At 34.1% G+C, this 18,899-nt stretch overlaps 1 long non-coding RNA gene across 1 annotated transcript; it reads left to right on the top strand.

The window, feature by feature from the left end:
* Positions 1-250: 250 nt before the first annotated feature.
* On the top strand, positions 251-1,064 carry LOC112450427. The gene is made up of 3 exons (XR_005232611.1): positions 251-390; positions 459-519; positions 589-1,064. It is a non-coding gene; the product is annotated as an uncharacterized LOC112450427 (long non-coding RNA).
* The last annotated feature ends 17,835 nt before the right edge of the window (positions 1,065-18,899 follow it).

The raw sequence follows: 18,899 nt of genomic DNA, 5'->3' as shown, positions 1-18,899 counted from the left end.
AAGACTTGCCCATCACACATTTAATACGCAGTGCTTCATGACAACTCAGCTAAGTTCTGCTCCATGCCTCTTTCGGCTCTTTAATGCTTGCCTCATTTCTGAAAGCTCACATCTGTGTGGGGCGATTTGTGGTTTATAAACAGTCAGAGGCAGCTCAATGACGGACTGGATTTTGGAAATATTTTGCTCAACTGTTTTCTGCAAGTGCCTAAAGATGTGGATGGAATTGCAATTAAGGAAAAAAAAAAGTTTTACTGTAGCAGCATAAATGGTACGCTGCCACTTTAAGGCCAATTTCAGCTGCTGCATATAAGCAAGCCTGCACCTGTTGTGAGGCTGCTTGCATTGTGACGTCAATTCAATCTGCTTCCTTTGTTTGCACCATTCTGGGTAAGCGTGACTGTTTTATTGTTTTTGGTTTTGATGAGTTATTGATGTTAAATGGTTTATCTGCTTAGCCTCCTCTGCTGCACCTCCAATATCTGGACCGATCTGTCCAGTCATTTGTTTGACAGGAAGGTAAGAGCTAGTGTGGCTAGGTAACATCACCCCATGTAAACAAAACCTTCACATAGCATTTTCTTACAGTTGCACCGCATAAAGGTGGAAGTGGTTATTTGGTTATTTGGCAGTGCAGTCATTTATCAGGTCACAGGTAAGCAGCTGCTGCAAGTTATGGTTTTGTTAGCAGTTGTATTAATTTGTTCTATTCTTTTTAGCCTTCCAACTCATCAGCACTGCACCTGGAGTGGCACTTGCTGCTGTTTTGCCTACCTATAACTTATTTTAAAAGGAAATATTGAAGTTTAATAAATTTTCTAGAACTTTCTGAATCTTGTCTCCTCATTTCCAGCAGAATTTAACTGTGTCCTTATTACATTATTTTCCTGGATTTATTCCAGGTGGCGTTGTTGGTCATTATAACCTTTAATATTTTATATTTGGGTTCATCATAAAAAGAAAATCCACCCCCAGGTTGCCACATTACATTATTCTAAAATATTTCCAGACTGCTGACTTTTGGACACCTCTTCTTCTAGTTGGTGTTAAGGTTTTGTTTTTTTTTTTTTAATACTACTTTTTTCACAATAAAATGATACAGTAACAGAACAATACCTTGTGGTCATAGTAACAGTATCTGAATTAATCTTGAATTATGTTAACTTTTGAACCATTTTTTCTTTTCTTTTATTTTACTTTTTTGCACGAGCCTAAAGTAAAAAAAAATGGACATCAGTTCAAATAATTCAAAGGCTTTAAGACTTCTGTGGTTTTTCATTGGGTTTCTCTTGACCTTTATTTTGACTGACAAGGTTACTCCTAGGATTACCACAGAGATATAAAAAAACAAGACAAAAAGAAATTGCTGGCCTTCTCTGCATAGTATTGATCACCCAGCTTTATTGAAGAAAATGGACTTGCCCCCCTACCCCTTGTTTTTGGCCTGCTACTGTGCAACATCTGAAACCTTTTCACTGTTCTGCTAGTTCAGTGGAATAAAAAATAATAATACAAACACAGGATTTAGAATTACATATGACAAAAATGGAGATCTGTAAAGTAATGAGGCTTTTGTAGACTCTTTATTCAATGCAACCAATATGCATTCATGCAGTCATTCAATGATAAATGCAAAAGTCTATCCAGGTCACTGATTGTAATATTTCATTATTTTATAATACAAATCACAAACTGCAGAGGTTGTTCACAGTTCATTAATCACCTAAGGTCCACACATAACAAAGGTCTCATGAGAACAGGGCTTAAGGCTGTGGAAATATCTCTCTGATATAATTTCCTTGCATGCATACAAAAACATGGTGAAATAAATAAAAATAAATAGATGATGGTGGGAGGCCCTGTTCATCCAAAACCATTTTACAAAAAGCAAGCACAAGGGACAAATTTGTTTATTATTATGGTGAACACTTGGTCTATCAAAGAATTGTAGGAGGACCTCAACAAAGAACAAATTACAAGAATAAAAAAAAAACAGTAATGAAGAAAAACTGAGTGGAGTTAAAGAAAATTAGGTCAACTCAGTGCTCTCAGAAAAAAAAAAAAGAAATTGTTTTTATTTATTTATTCATTCATTCATTTGTATGTGTTTGCTTGACATTGACATTACAACCAAGGTGGGATTATTGTAATTTTATTTGCAAGAAACAAACCAAATCAAAATTCAACAATATATGAAAAAAATCCAAAATAATTAAAATTAAGTGTTTCTTCCCATACACAAGTGTTGAACAGAAGAAGCACATAATGGCCTGCTTCATCCTGATTTAATATTTTGATTTATCCAAATAATTATCCTCAGCCTATAAGCAGAATTATTGATTTTGTCTATCCAAATCTCATCTAGGAATCAGGAGAGAAAGAGAGAGAGAGAAAAAAAAAGTATTCTCAATCCATTTAAAAAAGTTGAAACTTATTGTCGCTATGATAATCTGTTTACAATAACAATAATAATAATAATAATAATAATAATAATTCATTTTCTTACACTCTGTTGAGTCAGGAATGAAAATCTGATTTTGACCTTCTAGCAAATAAATGTTGAGTGTCAGCTAAGAAGCTGTCCACATGAGAACTGTTGTGAATATGTATGCAAAAGTTTATAATTTCAGCTTTCCAGCCACACAAAAAATCCCCAAATAGTTTTAATGGACTGCTCCATAAAACGAAAAATCCACCTATGCGATTTCATGTCAACCACCAACTGCAGTCTTTTAAAAACATGTCACGGCCCACCTTTAATTTAAACTGTGACTTAAGGCTGACCTCTTCTTCATCTTGTGTTGACATTTTGCACCCAGTGCGTAACCTTTATGTGCATGCTTCACACCTTGTTTCCTGTTTTTGGTGTATTTCCCTGGCAGCGTGGCAGCACCACATACAAGCCTTGTATACAGTGTTTTGGGATATCTTGAGTGTTCCTGTGTTGATGAAAACATTTTTAGAAACTGTACTGTGTTTAAAAGAATATTTTTGGAAATGCTAAATAAAACAAATTGTTTAAAATAACTGTTTTTTATGTAGAAAAGGCCTAAGAGTTAATGATTAACCTGTATTTTGTTGTATACAATCATATGCAATATATGCAATATACATGATATGTAAATAAAGGGAAGAATAGAGAAAACATTGATTATCAAAGGTAGAGCAAATTTGCATTCAAACATTCAAATCTGAATGGGATACCACAAATGTAAAGAGGGGTGTTCTCATTTAAATTCTAAATCCAGGAGTTATCCAAGAGTGTCAGAAGTAGGCACAATTTTTACTCTTCACACTCTGTGGTGATAAATCCAAACACCAGTGCTATTAGTCATAATTGAATATGTCTGCATGTTTAATTTCAGGCTAAACCAGTAAGGCAGAAATGAAAGAGCAGCAAAAAAAAAGTTGCAAATTAAAGTTCCTGCTTCCACTGGCAGGTTCTTTTCAAGAGGGGCTGACGGGGCTTGAAGGACGAGTTAATCTCACTGAAGGAAATAATATTCAAATCGTGGAGGCCCCACGTTCCACATGTTCCTCAGTATGGATTTGGGATTTTGGTTCAGTTTTAACCTCCCTACAACTCCATACAATCAATATTTGATCAAGGTCCCAGGCATCAAAGTCTGTGCATCTTCATTTTAACTTTTAATTCCCCACCAAGACACATGTAATTCCCTGAAACGGGGATGGCAGCTAGTGCCAATATTTGATTGATATCTAAGTGTGCAAATGCAGTCAGTGTCCTCTGCACACTTTTCAAGTTTATCCATGACCCGCTTCTCTGTACTTTACTAAAGTTTGCAAAAGTGTCCATAACATTTGCACATACACATTTAAAATGGGATCATTTGTTCAGCAATGTGGGAAATCATGTTAAAGTCATTATAATTATTATGGTTATTTATTTGAATGTATTGCTCAATAGGTTAGCATCAGAAAAGAGAAATGATCCAAGATGTGGTTAAACTTACAAACAGTCTGTAAACATTTTAGAGAGAAAAAATAAATCTCTCAAATGATATATGTCTGGTCCTTTCAACATACTGGTCAAAAAAGTTCAAGCAAAGTATTTATCGCACTCGGACATGCTTCCCCTTTAGAGAGTGTGTGACTACCTAAAAAGAGATTTGGCTATGACATTTTTATGGGAAAAAAAAAAAAAGATTTACCTTAAAAGTCAGAAACAAACAGACAACCAAAGACAAAATCTAAAAAAAAAACAATTGCTTAAGATTTGAAACATAGAAAGCTTGATTATGATTGATTAAAGCTTGATCATTGTATACACAATATTTTAGGTATACAGGTTTTTGACAGTTTGCTGTCTTTAATTATCCATAAGCTCAGCTGCTAAGATGTTTACCACCACAGAATATTTTAAATCTAAAATTAGGCTTTACTCAGGATAATTCAACAGCAGAATGGGATACAGGATATAAGTGCAACCAAAAATGAGTATTAACATATTCATTCGTTTATAAATTGACCAATGTTAATTTAAACCGACTTATGAATCTGTAATACAGAAAATAGCATTTCAAGACATTGTGCTTGGTCACCGTGGCACTCATTTCCAAGCTAAAGATGAGGATCTTTTAAGACACTTTATTCACATCATTACATTCAAAATCCTAATGAGCGGAGGGATGGATCATCATCTTTTACAGCTTAGTGAGCCAAAGAGTAGTTAGGTTATTTAGAGTCAGTCTCAGGACACAGGACTAATATCAGGAGGAGAAAAGTTTTGCACTTGTTATGACATGCAAATCTTTAAGCTTTTTAATGTCTTTTTTTCCTTTTTTTCCCCTTCAAGTTGGGAGTTATTTTTGACAACCTCATTAATGACATGATTTGAATGATGTTTAAACTCTTGATTCCACATTTTCTACTTAAACCTTTATGGGCATTTTTTAAAAAAAACATCATACTATACATCAGACACTATGACCCTATGGTACACAGATTTATTTATCGTTTCCAAATAATGCTAATTGCATGATTTGGGAATATTTCACATACTATTTTTTTTTTTCTTTTTCCCACAACACACGCCCTATATTTCTCTTTTGGTCCCTTAAAGTCTTTGTATGTTTCTTTTTAAAGTTTGAAGTTGTAACCGGGACAATTAAAACCTCTCTGCGGTAAACATTAAGCGGATAGCGTGCATTTGAGTAGAAATTGGGGATTAACTACTTAAAATGTTCTGCCTGATCCCTTGACTGGACTTCAAAGTGAAGTAATGCTAGAAGAAGGGTATTTGAGGGCCATTGTCAGAGGGTCTGTCTTTTTTTCTGACACTGAGAAGACTCAGAGTGCTTCCAAGACAGTTTGAACTTGATGAAAAAACCTGAAAAGCACAATGGAAAAGTACTGTAGGTACATACAAGTATTTGGTTCATTGGTAGACTATTTTCAAATAATGTACTGTGTAGAAATAACTATTTCTAATATGAGACCACTGTATTGTCCCATATATGCACAATGCAGAAGGTATGCACTCTAATAAATGACTGATATTTTTGTACATGGAAGTAGACCATAACTAACAAATGTATTAGTTTGCTTCTGTTTCTGCCCAAATCCACCAATTTATTTACTTTTTCTTTCTTTCTAGTTTGTTTGCTGTTTGGAAATAAGGCAAGCATGCAAACTACTCTACATCAAACTTAATGTTGTTGCAGTTTTAAAAAGCACTACCTGCCATACACAGTGTTTCTGATCAATTGGGGCTGAAAAAAACAGAAATCAATCTGTAGTGAGACTTTGCTTTGTATATCTAATTATGTTATGCTTTCCATCAACTCCAAACCAAATACATTTTGCGTTCTTAATAAATGACTGCTGTTGTAGCAAACATTTTCGACATGTTTGTCGATTTCTGCCACACAGCATTGTAAGACCAGAAATCTTCTGTACAAACTATGCTCATACAAAAAGCTGCAGAGCTAAAGTGGAGTAGTTTTCACACACATTCCAGGATGTATAAAAATGAATGTGGTTTTAGAATGTTTACCCTTGGGCTAAAGGAACTCTGAACTCCTGTAATACCAAGCAGACAATTGTGTAAATGCAAGTGGGTTTTGTTATTATTTTTTTGTAACTTGTAGTTAACTTTTTTGCTATTTAGTGTTCAATCTCTTTTATGATTTTGAGAGGAGATAGATGCACCAAAACCAGAAGCTCCTTTGAATGTTGTTGTATATGGATATACCATGACAAGAAAGAGATTCTATTCCATTCCATCTTCTATGTGCAGGCAGAGCTGCAAAGATGTAATGAGTGGAAAAACATTCAAATTATTTGTTAAGACCTTGTCTGTCAGTTGCTATTTAAAACTCATTAATTTGTTGATCTTGTATTTTTCTTTTCTTCACTTCAGCACTGAACATAATTGTGCCTACTTTGTAAACAATGGCTCTTCTTGCACTGCTGGAGGACATCAAAAATGGCAGAGTGTGCAGAAAGCACACATTCAAAGCATACTCTTTTTAATTGGCTGAAGATGATGACTTTACCTCACTCTCTTTTTTTACAGTGCATCTTTCATGTCAGACCACTTTTTTGTTCTTTGTTTCTCATTTTATTACTGGTTTAAAAGTAAATAAACTATCATGTAATACTTCCTCTCCTGCATTTGCCTCTGTGATAAGCATTCCACCTTCATCCACTGATAAGTTTTAGTTCTTTGTAGCAGGATTTACTATTCTTAATTAAACATATGAGGCCCTTTTAGAGCTCTTTGGGTAGTATTTCATGAAACTGTGACTGCTGTATACTAGTTGGTGACTCAAAATTGTGAGAAAACTACAAGAATATGCACAAAATTTTAGGTGTGACTTCTGAGTGTTTGCAACCAAGTGACCAAAAAGCTTGAGTTGTTTGTTCTACTTGCCCAAATCCAACTAATAAAAAAGAAAATCTGACACAATTTTTTTTCTGAACATGTTCAAAGTTCAAGTGACAAGACTGCGACTTAGGAGACAAATCTGAGAACCACCTCACTCTTTCTGTGACATTTTGCAGTGTCCCTTGTGAATACCATTTATTAACTGGCCTTCAACAGTCGCAGACTAGTAAGATACTGGCTTTTGCAAGCTTTCTTTTAAGAGGAATCAAAGCAGCAACCCCCTTTTTTAAGGTGAACAGCAGCATTTAGTTTTGCAGACGATTCAAATAATTTATAAAGTTGTTAACAGCAGCATTTTATTTAACATTTTTTAATAAATCATATATACATATATAGGAAATTATAGTGTTGTAAAAACTTCACTATGTACTTATAGGTTGTAAAGCACATATTTACATCATTTCATATGAAATAAGTTTTTGTAAGATTTGTTTTAACATCATTTCATAGGAAATGTCTTTGTAAGACTTGTAACCCAATATGTGATTCTTTATTATAGTAGATCTTTGAAACACTCACATTTCTGAGTCAAAACACACAATTAAAATGTTGTACCTAAACAGGTAAGTAGGTTTGTAGCTGCAACATCACTTAGGTCATCTTTTATATTTTCTTGTCACTGATGTCTGATCAGTGACACCTTCAAGTGATCAGTGTCTGATCACTTGAAGGTGGTTTTTTTCATAGTAATAAAATTATTAATTTGCTGTGGTAATTTAAGGGTGTTTATGCAGGACTCGTGTTTCTTCCTAGTAACAACAAAAAAAAAATAAATAAATAAATAAAAATGAAATATAACTATGTTATGGCAAGTACAAAAACTATTTCCAGGTTACAACAGCATGGTATCTATTTATTCACTTATTTATTTATTTATTACTTTTTCCATTTATGAACATAATATTCTTATTGATTACAACAGCAAACTTATACACTAAATTGACATCCAAAGTGAGACAGATTTTACCCAAAGATCTGGGGCATGATGTTATCAGTGAACTGAGGAACAGATACAGCACTGAGGTAAAACCCAGTTCCATTTGGAGTACGTGGCATGAAATTCCCTCCGTCAGCTCTTTGAGAAGAACACTTTCATTTTATTCATAGTGTTTGCTCAGGAGAAGGCAGTATTGACTCCTTCCCAGAGGAGAGAAAAATGTCTTCTAATACTGATACCATCAATTTTTAAAATTGTTTCACCCAGGACAACATCATTACCATCCCCAATGCTAAGTCAAATGTGGTAAGCATACAACTACTGTTTTTAAAATCTGCATAGATAGATACGAATGGATTGTCATTCCATACATAACATACACAATAGGGGAGGCCGAGCAAGATGGCGGCGTGAGTGGTCGTTCTTTGCAAGCTCTCCCGAGATTGTCTGGATAAGGAGCTATTATTGCTGCTTTAACGCAGGGGAGTATTTATTCCAATATCTTCGTTAAATATTGTGCTTAAAAAAGACGTCCTGAAAACTTCGAATGGCTGCAAGTGGTAAGCGCAAATCTATCAGCACGGAAAATACACCAACTAAGATGTCGGCTAAAAGTCACAAATCGACGGATGACCATGACTTCGCCGAAAACATCATAGCAACTTTAAAGTTGACAATAAACGAGAGAGCGGACGGTTTGCAAGCTAGCATAAATGATCTCAAAGATTCGGTGGATTACATCCACGCTGAAATGAAAGAAATGCAAGAGAAGATGACAGAAACCGTCAGGAGAGTTGAGAAATCAGAAAAAAAGATGTTGCAAATGGAAAATGAGCTGCTCGAACTTTCACGTTATAAAAGAAGATGGGACTTGCGACTTTCGGGAATAGATGAAGAAGAAAGAGAAGATATTCGTTGCAAGGTTATTTCCATTTGCCAGAAGACGGCACCAGAATGCAAAGAAAAACTACCAGACGTCATCGACAGCGTACACCGGCTGGGTCGCGTTACAGGATCTAGACGTCCTCGAGAAGTGATGATCCAGTTCTCCATGAGACACTACAGAGATGCGGTATGGAAGGCGGCCAAGCAGTCGTCTTTTCTGAAATCCAACAACCTGCGCTTCAAGGAGGACTTCTCCCCAGAGGACCGCCAGAGAAGAAACACGCTGTGGCCGCTGGTAAAAAAAGCACGCGAAGAAGGGAAAACAGCCTTCTACATCGGTCCCAGAGCATTTGTTATTGACAAAGGAGGAAAGAGGAAAGAACTTGAACCTGCTAATGACTAGAAGACATCTTGAGAATCAGAACTAGCAGTTAAGTAATGGCATTTGGATATTGAAAAAGCTCCGTTTATCATATAATTTCTCTGTTGGGAGAGTTTGTTAGATCTTCCTGTAACTCCATTTTCTGGGTTAGAAGCTACAACTCTTAGTAGCATTTCTTTTTTTAAAGTTATTTCACTTAATGCTCGAGGGTTAAGGAACAACACTAAAAGAAAGGCAACTTTTTTGTATCTTAAAAATTTTAAGGCTGATTTCTACTTTATCCAAGAAACTCATTCAACTGCAAACGATACCAAATTCTGGAAAACTCAGTGGGGGGATGAAATATGGCTGGCACATGGCTCTAATCAATCAGCAGGAGTGGCAATATTACGGAACAACTTCAGTGGAGATGTATTATGTTCACTCTTAGATACATATGGACATTTTGTTTTATTAGTTGTATCAGTTAATGAAGAAATTCTTTTGTTGGCTTCTATATATGGATATAATACCAAAGCAGAAAATGTGCAACTTTATGATAGATTAGGTGACAGGGTGAATTACTTATGTGGAAAATATCATAATATGAATATTATTATTGGTGGGGACTTCAATTTGACTCTTGATGATGCATTGGATAGATTTCCTCCAAGGGTTAATACAAATCCAAACACAGTTCTAAAAGACTTTATATCGACCTTCGGCCTGACGGATGTATGGAGACAAAAAAATAACTCCAAAATTGAATTTACATGGCAAAACAAAACGGGCTCCTTCAAGTCGAGAATTGATTTCTGGCTGGTGTCTGATTTAATAGCGGATGAAATTAAGTCAAATATTCTTCCAGCCCCTTTATCAGACCACAAGCTTATTTTAATTGAAAGAACTAAATTAAACCAGTGTGGAAAAAAACAAATTACAGCTTACTGGAAACTCAACTCTTCACTTTTATAAAATAAAACAGTAGAAGAAAACATTAAACAAATAATTGTAAAATATTGGAATACAGCTTGCAGTCAGAAAGAATTTAGTAAAAATTGGGAACTCCTAAAATTTGAACTTCGAAAAATGTTTATGAAAACTGGAGCTGAAATTGCTAAAAGAAAAAGTAAAAAAGAATCAGAAATAATAAAAGAAATTATTTTACTGAACAATATCCTACCAGAAAATGTGTCTGAAGAACAAAAAATTAGATTAAACCAATTACAACTGAACCTGGACATGATTTACACTTCCAAAGCTAAAGGTGCGTACATCAGATCGAGACAGAAATGGTTAGAAGAAGGAGAAAAAAACTCTTCTTACTTTTTTAGATTAGAAAAAAGACATCAAATTTTTAACAGTATTATGAAACTTCAAATCAATAACAATATCTGTGAAGATCCTGTCCAAATCTCTTCTCACTGTGAAGCTTTTTTCAAAGACCTTTATCAGTCAAGATGTTCTGAAGAAAATGTCACACAATTTGTTAACTCTTTAAATAAAATGCAACAAATTAGTGAAAATAATAAAGAACAATGTGATTCTTTGATTACACTTGACGAAATCCAAAAATCCATCAATAAATTAAAGCTAAACAAGTCACCTGGGACCGATGGCCTCAATGCAGAATTTTATAAAATGTTTTCAGATCAGCTATCGCCATTTTTACATCAAGTTTATCTTGAAAGTTTAGATTCTGGATCACTTCCACCAACAATGACCCAAGGTCTCATTACATTGATCCCTAAACCTCAAAAAGACAAGCTTCTTTTGGATAATTGGCGACCAATTACATTACTACAAAATGACTATAAAATTATTGCAAGCTGTATTGCTACAAAAATTAAGAATACTCTTGAAGAAGTGGTTGATGAAACGCAATCTGGTTTCATACCAGGTAGACATATAACTAATAATATTAGACTTATATTGGATCTGCTAGATTACTCTGACTTAATAGAAGGGGATGGTCTCATTTTATTTCTGGATTTTTTTAAAGCCTTTGACACAATTGAACATACATTTCTGTTTAAAACATTAGAAGTATTCAGATACGGACAAATCTTAACTAAAAGTTGTCAAATGTTATATAAGAATTGTAATGCATCTGTAAAATTGCCACATGGCTGCACTAAAAGATTTTATTTGAAGAGAGGTCTCAGACAAGGATGTCCAGTCTCCCCATATTTATTTATTCTGGCCATGCAAATTCTTTCAGTTAAAATCAAGGAAAAAATCACAGGGATTAATGTTGCAAACAGAAATATCGTAATTTCCCAGCTTGCTGATGATACTGCGCTTTTTTTAAAGAACAAATGTGAAATAAAAAACTCTATTGAAATCATCAACACCTTTTCCAAAGCTTCTGGTTTAACTTTAAATCTAAACAAATGTGAATTACTTTCCATTAAATCTACTTTAAAAGGCACATTCCTCAACATTCCTATAAAAGACAAAGTTAAATATCTTGGAATCACAATAATTAAAGATCAAAATATAAGATCAGTAGAAAATTTTAACCCCATAATTAAAACAGTTGAACAAAGATTTAATTTATGGCTCCAGCGAGATCTCTCTCTTTTTGGACGTTCATTACTAGTCAAAGCTGAAGGCTTATCTAGACTCGTTTATCCGGCCCTTGCTCTTGATGTTCCCAAACAAATCAGTACTAATGTTAATAAAATAAACTTTAACTTTATATGGAAAAAGAAATGCCATCTTGTCAAGAAAAATATTCTAATGAATAAAGTTGAAAAAGGTGGAATTGAGGCCCTTGAGTTCACATCTTTAAACAACTCATTCAAAATTAAGTATTTAAAAAACATTTTAAAAAACCCAAACTCTATATGGAATGCTATTCCCATTTACAACTTTGAGAAAATTGGAGGATTACCCTTTCTTCTTAGATGCAATTATAATATACCTAAAATACCCCTAAAATTATCTCTGTTTCATAAACAAATGCTGTTAAGCTGGTCACTTATGTACAAACACAATTTTTCTCCTCATAAATATTATATCTGGAATAATGAAGACATTAAATATAAAAATAAGACAATATTTTATAGAAAATGGTTTGACAGAGGAATATTGCGTGTAAGCCAATTACTAAATCCAAATGGTCATTTATTGTCTTATATGGACTTTTTGTCACTTTTTCAATTTCCTGTTACTCCTAAAGAATTTGCTGTGGTGTTTGACGCAATCCCCAGTGGGTCATTAAAGCTTTTATCATATTTACCTCCAGATCAAATTCACTCAATGCCAAGTTTTGATCCAGACTCCATTTATATTGATTATGATTGTCCTTTTATAAGTAAGAAAACAACCAACAAAAAGTTAAGAAATATTTTATTACGAGATGTTGTTTTTTCACCAGCTTGTGTATTTTATTGGTCCAACATTTTTGAAAATATAAATTGGAAATGGACTTGGTTGCTTCTAAAAAAATACTTAATAAATAATAAACTAAGAGAAATTTCTTATAAAATTATTCATAATGTTTATCCTGTTAAAACATTTTTAATTAAAAGATATAAATGGGATCTGGACCCTATGTGTACTTTCTGTAAAATTAATGAAGAAAAGCTTGTTCATCTTTTTTGGGATTGTAATTACACCAAAATATTCTGGAGAGATATGTCAATTTTCTTTCACAAAAAAATCTCAATATTACTTTGACAAATAAGGATGTTTTGTTTGGAATGGAGAAATGTAAACTTGCAAAAAAAGAATTTTTATATGTTGTTAACTTTTTTATTATTTATGGTAAATATCATATTCACACCTCCAAGTATTTACAGCAAAAGCCCAATTTCCAGATCTTATTATCTTCTATTAATATTTATATTGAATCCTTAAAACTAAGCTCAAATGCTAAAGCCATTCAAATCCTAACTGCCCTTAAAGAACTGCAACCCTCGAGCAACGATTTGATTTTGACTTTGTAAACTAATTGTTCTATGTTCTGTAAAGCCCTTGGATGCTGTATTTATGTTTGTAACTATTGTTCTATACTGTTCCTGTGTGTTTATTGTTTGCTAATAAAAAAAAAATAAATAAATAAAAAATAAAAAAATAACATACACAATATGTTTTTTTACATATTAAAGAAAAAAAAACATTTTTTTTTAAATTTTATTTTATTTAGATCAGTAAAGGTAACGATTCTGTCAGATTGTCAGAATAATGTGACAAAGGGTGAGATTGGAAGTAAAAATTGTTTAATGGTAGTCAGTGTCTCTTTATTAAGGTTGAAGACCTATTTTCAGTAGCCTCGACCGACCTGCAGGATCCACATCGGATCCCCCTCTGTCAATGCCAACACCACTGTGCCTTTCTCCATCCCCTTGTGCCACCTCCTCACTAGTCTCCTCCTCTACATCCTCTAATATCACCTTGTCACCACTTCATCTCTACCCACTCCACCATCATACCAACTTGCCACTTCCCAGTCCCTTGTCCCATTCCCAAGCTCCTAGCCCTGTCTCAAGTTCTCACAACTCGTCACCATGCCCTATCCTCCCTCCCCTGACTGTAGCTTCAACATCTGTTCTCGAATGAAAGAGGAAATAGTTAGAATAGATAGATAAGAATGGATTGTTCTTTAGAATGTCGTCACAGAAGATGCTGTTCTACAGAGACTGGACCAGATTTACCAAGAGAGGCAGAATTTGATTCAACAAGACAGTGAAGACCATCGCTTTGCTGAAGTCGTTGCTGACATGCTCGGTAAAATTCACTCAGATCATAAGTCAGAAGTGCAAAAGGTGGTATACCAGACCATGTTTGAGGCAAAGAGGAAATACCCAAATATATAATTTTCTTATGTGTTTCATTATTTTGTACAAAAAAAAGGTTTGTTGTTGGTGTGTTTATTTGTTGTTCTTTTTCTTGCAATATGTTATGGAAAGTGTGAATAAAATTCATAAAAATGATCCTTGAAGTCATTACAGTTCATTCCTGGAGTTGGGAAATTCAAAATAAATATGTTTATAGAAAAGGCTGCAGCATCGCTGTGGGCTAACATATTGTGAAGGACCACACGTGCTTTCACTACGTCCACCATCTTCTCAGGGTGAAATTCGATGGGCTGTCCCAGGATTCTCCAGCATGCAGCCAGGATAATAAAAAAAGTTCTCTATAACTCATCTAGCACTGGAGTCAAGTATAGCCAAGTATAAATGCCTACACCTCAGGTCTGTGCACCATGCGTGGAGCCCTGCACAACACTACAAAAAGCATGACTATAACTGAGCCTTTACTGTGGTATGCCATGACCCAAAAGTCAACTGAGAACCAGTTGAGGTCAGCAGCTGGTCCAGAAGGTCACCCAGAAGACCAGGTCTGAAGGAATCAGCTGATGAAGTCAAGATTCTGAGAATGACGCTGCATCTAAGAGCAAATTGTGACTGAACTTATTTCTAAAAGATACAAAAAGTTATCCTTAAACTTTTGTTTTATTTTTTGTACTCTGCTGGACTTTACAAAAACAGACATTAAACTTACATATTGGTAAACAAAAAATATGATGACACAGAAGAAGATGATCCATCATGAAGACACACACACCCTGCAAACTGAACAGCAGTTGGCAGCCAAGATCTGTCTCAAGTTGTTATCAAATGAGACATCAACACTGACAGAAACACTGAGGTTTGCACTAATCTTTTCCTTTTCAGAAGTTCTGTAGCACTGACTTATCTCTGCTGTGCAGTCTCCTGTAATGACAAAGAAAAATTAAGATTGTTAAAATATTTGACTGATTTTCTTATCAGATAAATACATATAAAATCATCAACTTTCGTTGTTTGTATTTTAAAAGATTTCACTATTAAATGAACATGATGAATGACATAACATGTCTCTTTCTGATTAGATTGCTCGAGAGCGAAACTGCTGTATGTAAACACTATTATGGCATTAACAAGAGTCAGAAAGGGCAGAATAATTTTTCAAAAAACGGTTACTGGATGATGATGGTAGGTCAAAGGTCAGAGAGGGGGTCCTTTAATGCTACCTAATTGTACAAATACTCTAACCATCTACATTTTTAACACTTGGCAAAGTAAATCTAATATTTTACCTGTTCTTTCCTTATGATGGCACCAATTTGGCAGATAGTATTTTTTTAAAACTTATATTGGACATAGTTGACAGATGATTACATTCATTTGTTTGTTTATTCATTGTTTGGCTTTTTTTATTTGTCATATAAAAAATAAGTGTTGTATACAATACATCTTTTGTGTAAAATAGTCTAAGAAATCAAGAAAACTCATTTGTCAATATATAAATAAAAACTAAATGCATATAATGGCCGAAGTCTATCTGAAGAACAATGTAAATATTTTATTAAATTTTAAACTATTTTGAATGTTAGAGAAATAGCGCTGTATATTGTATATTGCTAATATACAATATTAATATTCAAAAGTTTGAGCAACCCCCAATTCACCACTGAAATACATCATTACAAGTGGCAAGGAGGTTATGTTTTTGGTAATGTTGGCTTGTTTGGTTCTTTGTTTTTCTGGTAGCAAGATAACTTAAAAACTGATGAACAAATTTTGAAATGTTGAAGTCGTCACAAGAAACAATTGATCAAATTTTGGTCGCTGTTTTTAAATGAAGCTATGGCCTTGGCAGAGGTTTGCACCCCTGGTTGCTTCTAGTTCTAAATACATCTAAACCATTTTTATTTGAATTAGTGATAATAATGTGTTGGTGTCAAATGGCATACAAAATAATCTATAGATGTCTGTGTTCTCTTTTTTTCTGTTTAGATTTATGAAGACACCATGCAGTCTAGCTAAGGCAGTCTAATAGCACAAATATACTTTTACTGTGTTTTATTGCCTATATTCTGTTTTGCTCCTTTCTTTTCCCCAACAGAGTACTTTATAAGTCATCCATCAAGAAAGTAATGTGCTGCTTTAATTAAAAACAGATATTTGGTTTGGATTCATTTCAGGCTCATCCAACAAAAAATGTGGCTTCTCTGAGGTTTTTTTTCCCCACTTTTCTTTTGCCTAGTTCAGTAAGCAGTGTAGAATATAGACTAAAATCACAAAACCACTAACAATTCAAAAGACCTGTAAGTCTGACCATGACTTTATCTTTCTGATCAGACTTTTCCTCTACGACTCAAGCGAACCATTACACTTTCACCAAAGCACACATTATTAGATGTTAAATAGGGACACATACAGTTATAAACATGAGATATTCTGCCATTTTTCCTCAACTACAATTCAACATGGAATGAACCATTGTTTGTCCCTTTAAGTGTCTTATTAAGACAATAAATCTCCAAGGAGGAGACAATTCCGAGCAGAGTAATTTAAGATTTTAATTATACATGTATTATATAATGAGACCTTGTAAGATTATGGCAAGATTTTATTACATCAGGTCAAGGACTGAACACTTCTTATTGCTCATCCTTCCTATTGTTCTTTTTTTTTATTTTTAATGTTTGACAAAGTTGCTCACACAATGAGAAATATATCTATTTAGAAGAAGAAGAAAAATCAGTCAAACAGGATTTATCATTTAAGACATTTCCTTAACCTTTGGGATGAACCATTTTTGTCTGTTATTTATTTTTTTATTTTTTCTTTCCCAGGAGAAATAATAGCTTCTTTATTCAGAAATAAAGAGACTTGGCTACAAAAAGCAGTTCTCTACAGTCATTTTTTATTTATTTATTAAAAAATCTCATTTCAGGAATCAGAGTTAAAAAGAAAGCAATATTTTATCTTATTAGGAATATTTTATTGGCCACATTTAGGGCCTCTTTAGATGTTCTACTTGGCTTCTTAAGACAAAAAAAAAGAAAAGAAAAGAAAAAAAAGCTTGGCTAATTAAGTCTGGAAGCTCTTTTGGTTTTGGCTGATTCACTGTCAGTACTTAAGAACAATGGCACCAGTAGTAAGTCTCCTCTGACTGTTTAGCCATATGTTAGATCATCAAAAGGAAATTTAACCGGCTTTGAAATAAATCAAAATTTACACACTGCCGTGATATACATTCCCATCCTTGTTAAAGTAACAACACCAAAAGTGTGTATATTGCCCCCCCCATTTTATTCATGTTCAAGCTGCCTTATTTAAAACAAAAAGTTTTTTGTTTCATTGTTTAGTTCACAAAAGAAGCATTGCATCCTTATAGCAGCTTAGCCTTCCAAACACAGCTTTTTTTTTTACCTCCTCTTATCCCCAGCAAATATATAACTGCAGCACATTCAAGTTTTCAGACATTCATAATTGAGTAGCATATAATGAATAGCACAAGGGTGTTCCATTTTTGGCAGACTGGAAAACAGTGGCAGAATTGGCAGTGAGTCAGTGTTTTCTTCAAGCTATTCAACGCCTCTCAATACAAGATTTGATTTGCATCCAATAGAGGAAGCACTAATGTTAGGCAAATATGACGTTGTCACCATTTGTGTGGCGGTACCAGATAAATATTTGTGTTGCTGTTTGTATTTGTAATCTTTTGCTTTTTATTGTTAAACAAGTGGCATTTAACTTGACCATAGATAAGTGAAATTAAAATAATTACATTCGCTGCAGAAGGTCTGTGGTTCAGCTAATCTCAAAGTGAGCACAAGGAAGTGCTGATAATTTCAAAATCAAACGTGTTGCATGGATGTGTTTAAAAAATAAACTTCAGCTATATAAGTAAAGTTGGAACCGATTTGATCTAATATTACCCCTTTAAACTAGCATCATTCTTGAATCAAATTTTAGGCTAAGGTCACAAACCCTAACTAATCTTAACCTATTCCAGATGTGTAAGCTGCCCATACAATACGAACTACAGCATCCCCATACCATCAGTGTAGCAGACTTTTGATTTATTAGGCTGGCTAGTCCCTCTCCTCTTTGGTACGAAGGACATGGCATTCATAATATCTAAGAAAAAAAATTCACATTTTGATTTGTTTAGCCACAATATTTTTCCACTTTGTCTGAGTTGATTTTAAACGAGTTTTAGCCCAGGAGAGATAGCAGCATTTTTGGATGGTGCTCACATATATTCTTTGCATGATAACTAGCATTAGTGGATTTTGCGGATGGCACAGCAAACTGTGTTTACAGACAGTGATTTGTGGAACTGCTGTGATGTCCAGAAAAGAATCAGACCTGTTTCTCCGGATTCTTGAACTCTTTTTGATGATATTATGAACCGTAGTTGATGCAATGTTGAAAGTCTTACCAATTTTCGGTTGAGCAACATTATTCTGAAAATGTTCCACTATTTTTAGATATAGTTCTTCATAAACTAGTGAACCTCTGCTCATCTTTACTTCTGAGAATTTCAGCTTCTCTGAAATGCATTTTTTAAAACCCATTCCTGTTACTGACCTGTTGTCAGTTAACCTAATTAGCTGCACAATTCTCCTCCACAGCCTTTTGTTAGCCCTGCCCCGACTTTTTGAGATGTCTTGCTGCCATAAAATTACCTTTTTTTTAGCAAGATTTCTTAGTTTAAACATTTGATGTGTTTACTATGTTCCATTGTGACTAATATATGGGTTTATGAGATTTGCAAATTCTTATATTTTGTTTTTATTTACATTTTACAAAATGTCCAACTTTTCATTTGTTTGCCAGAGTTTCTAAAGTTTAGACACGCACGGGATTTTTTTCCCATTAGTCTGCCATGAGAAAGGAACAGTGTGACCAGCTGAAGTCTGCTTGCTCAGCACATTCTGTTTTGGATATATTTTAATGTAGACAGCAAAGAAAAATTAGACATCAGCTATTCGTGTGTGCAACAAAACCATTCACAGAGGT

The sequence above is a fragment of the Kryptolebias marmoratus genome, linkage group LG21, assembly GCF_001649575.2.
Source record: "Kryptolebias marmoratus isolate JLee-2015 linkage group LG21, ASM164957v2, whole genome shotgun sequence".
NCBI lineage: Eukaryota > Metazoa > Chordata > Actinopteri > Cyprinodontiformes > Rivulidae > Kryptolebias > Kryptolebias marmoratus.
This window is presented reverse-complemented; position numbering and strand designations above follow the sequence as displayed.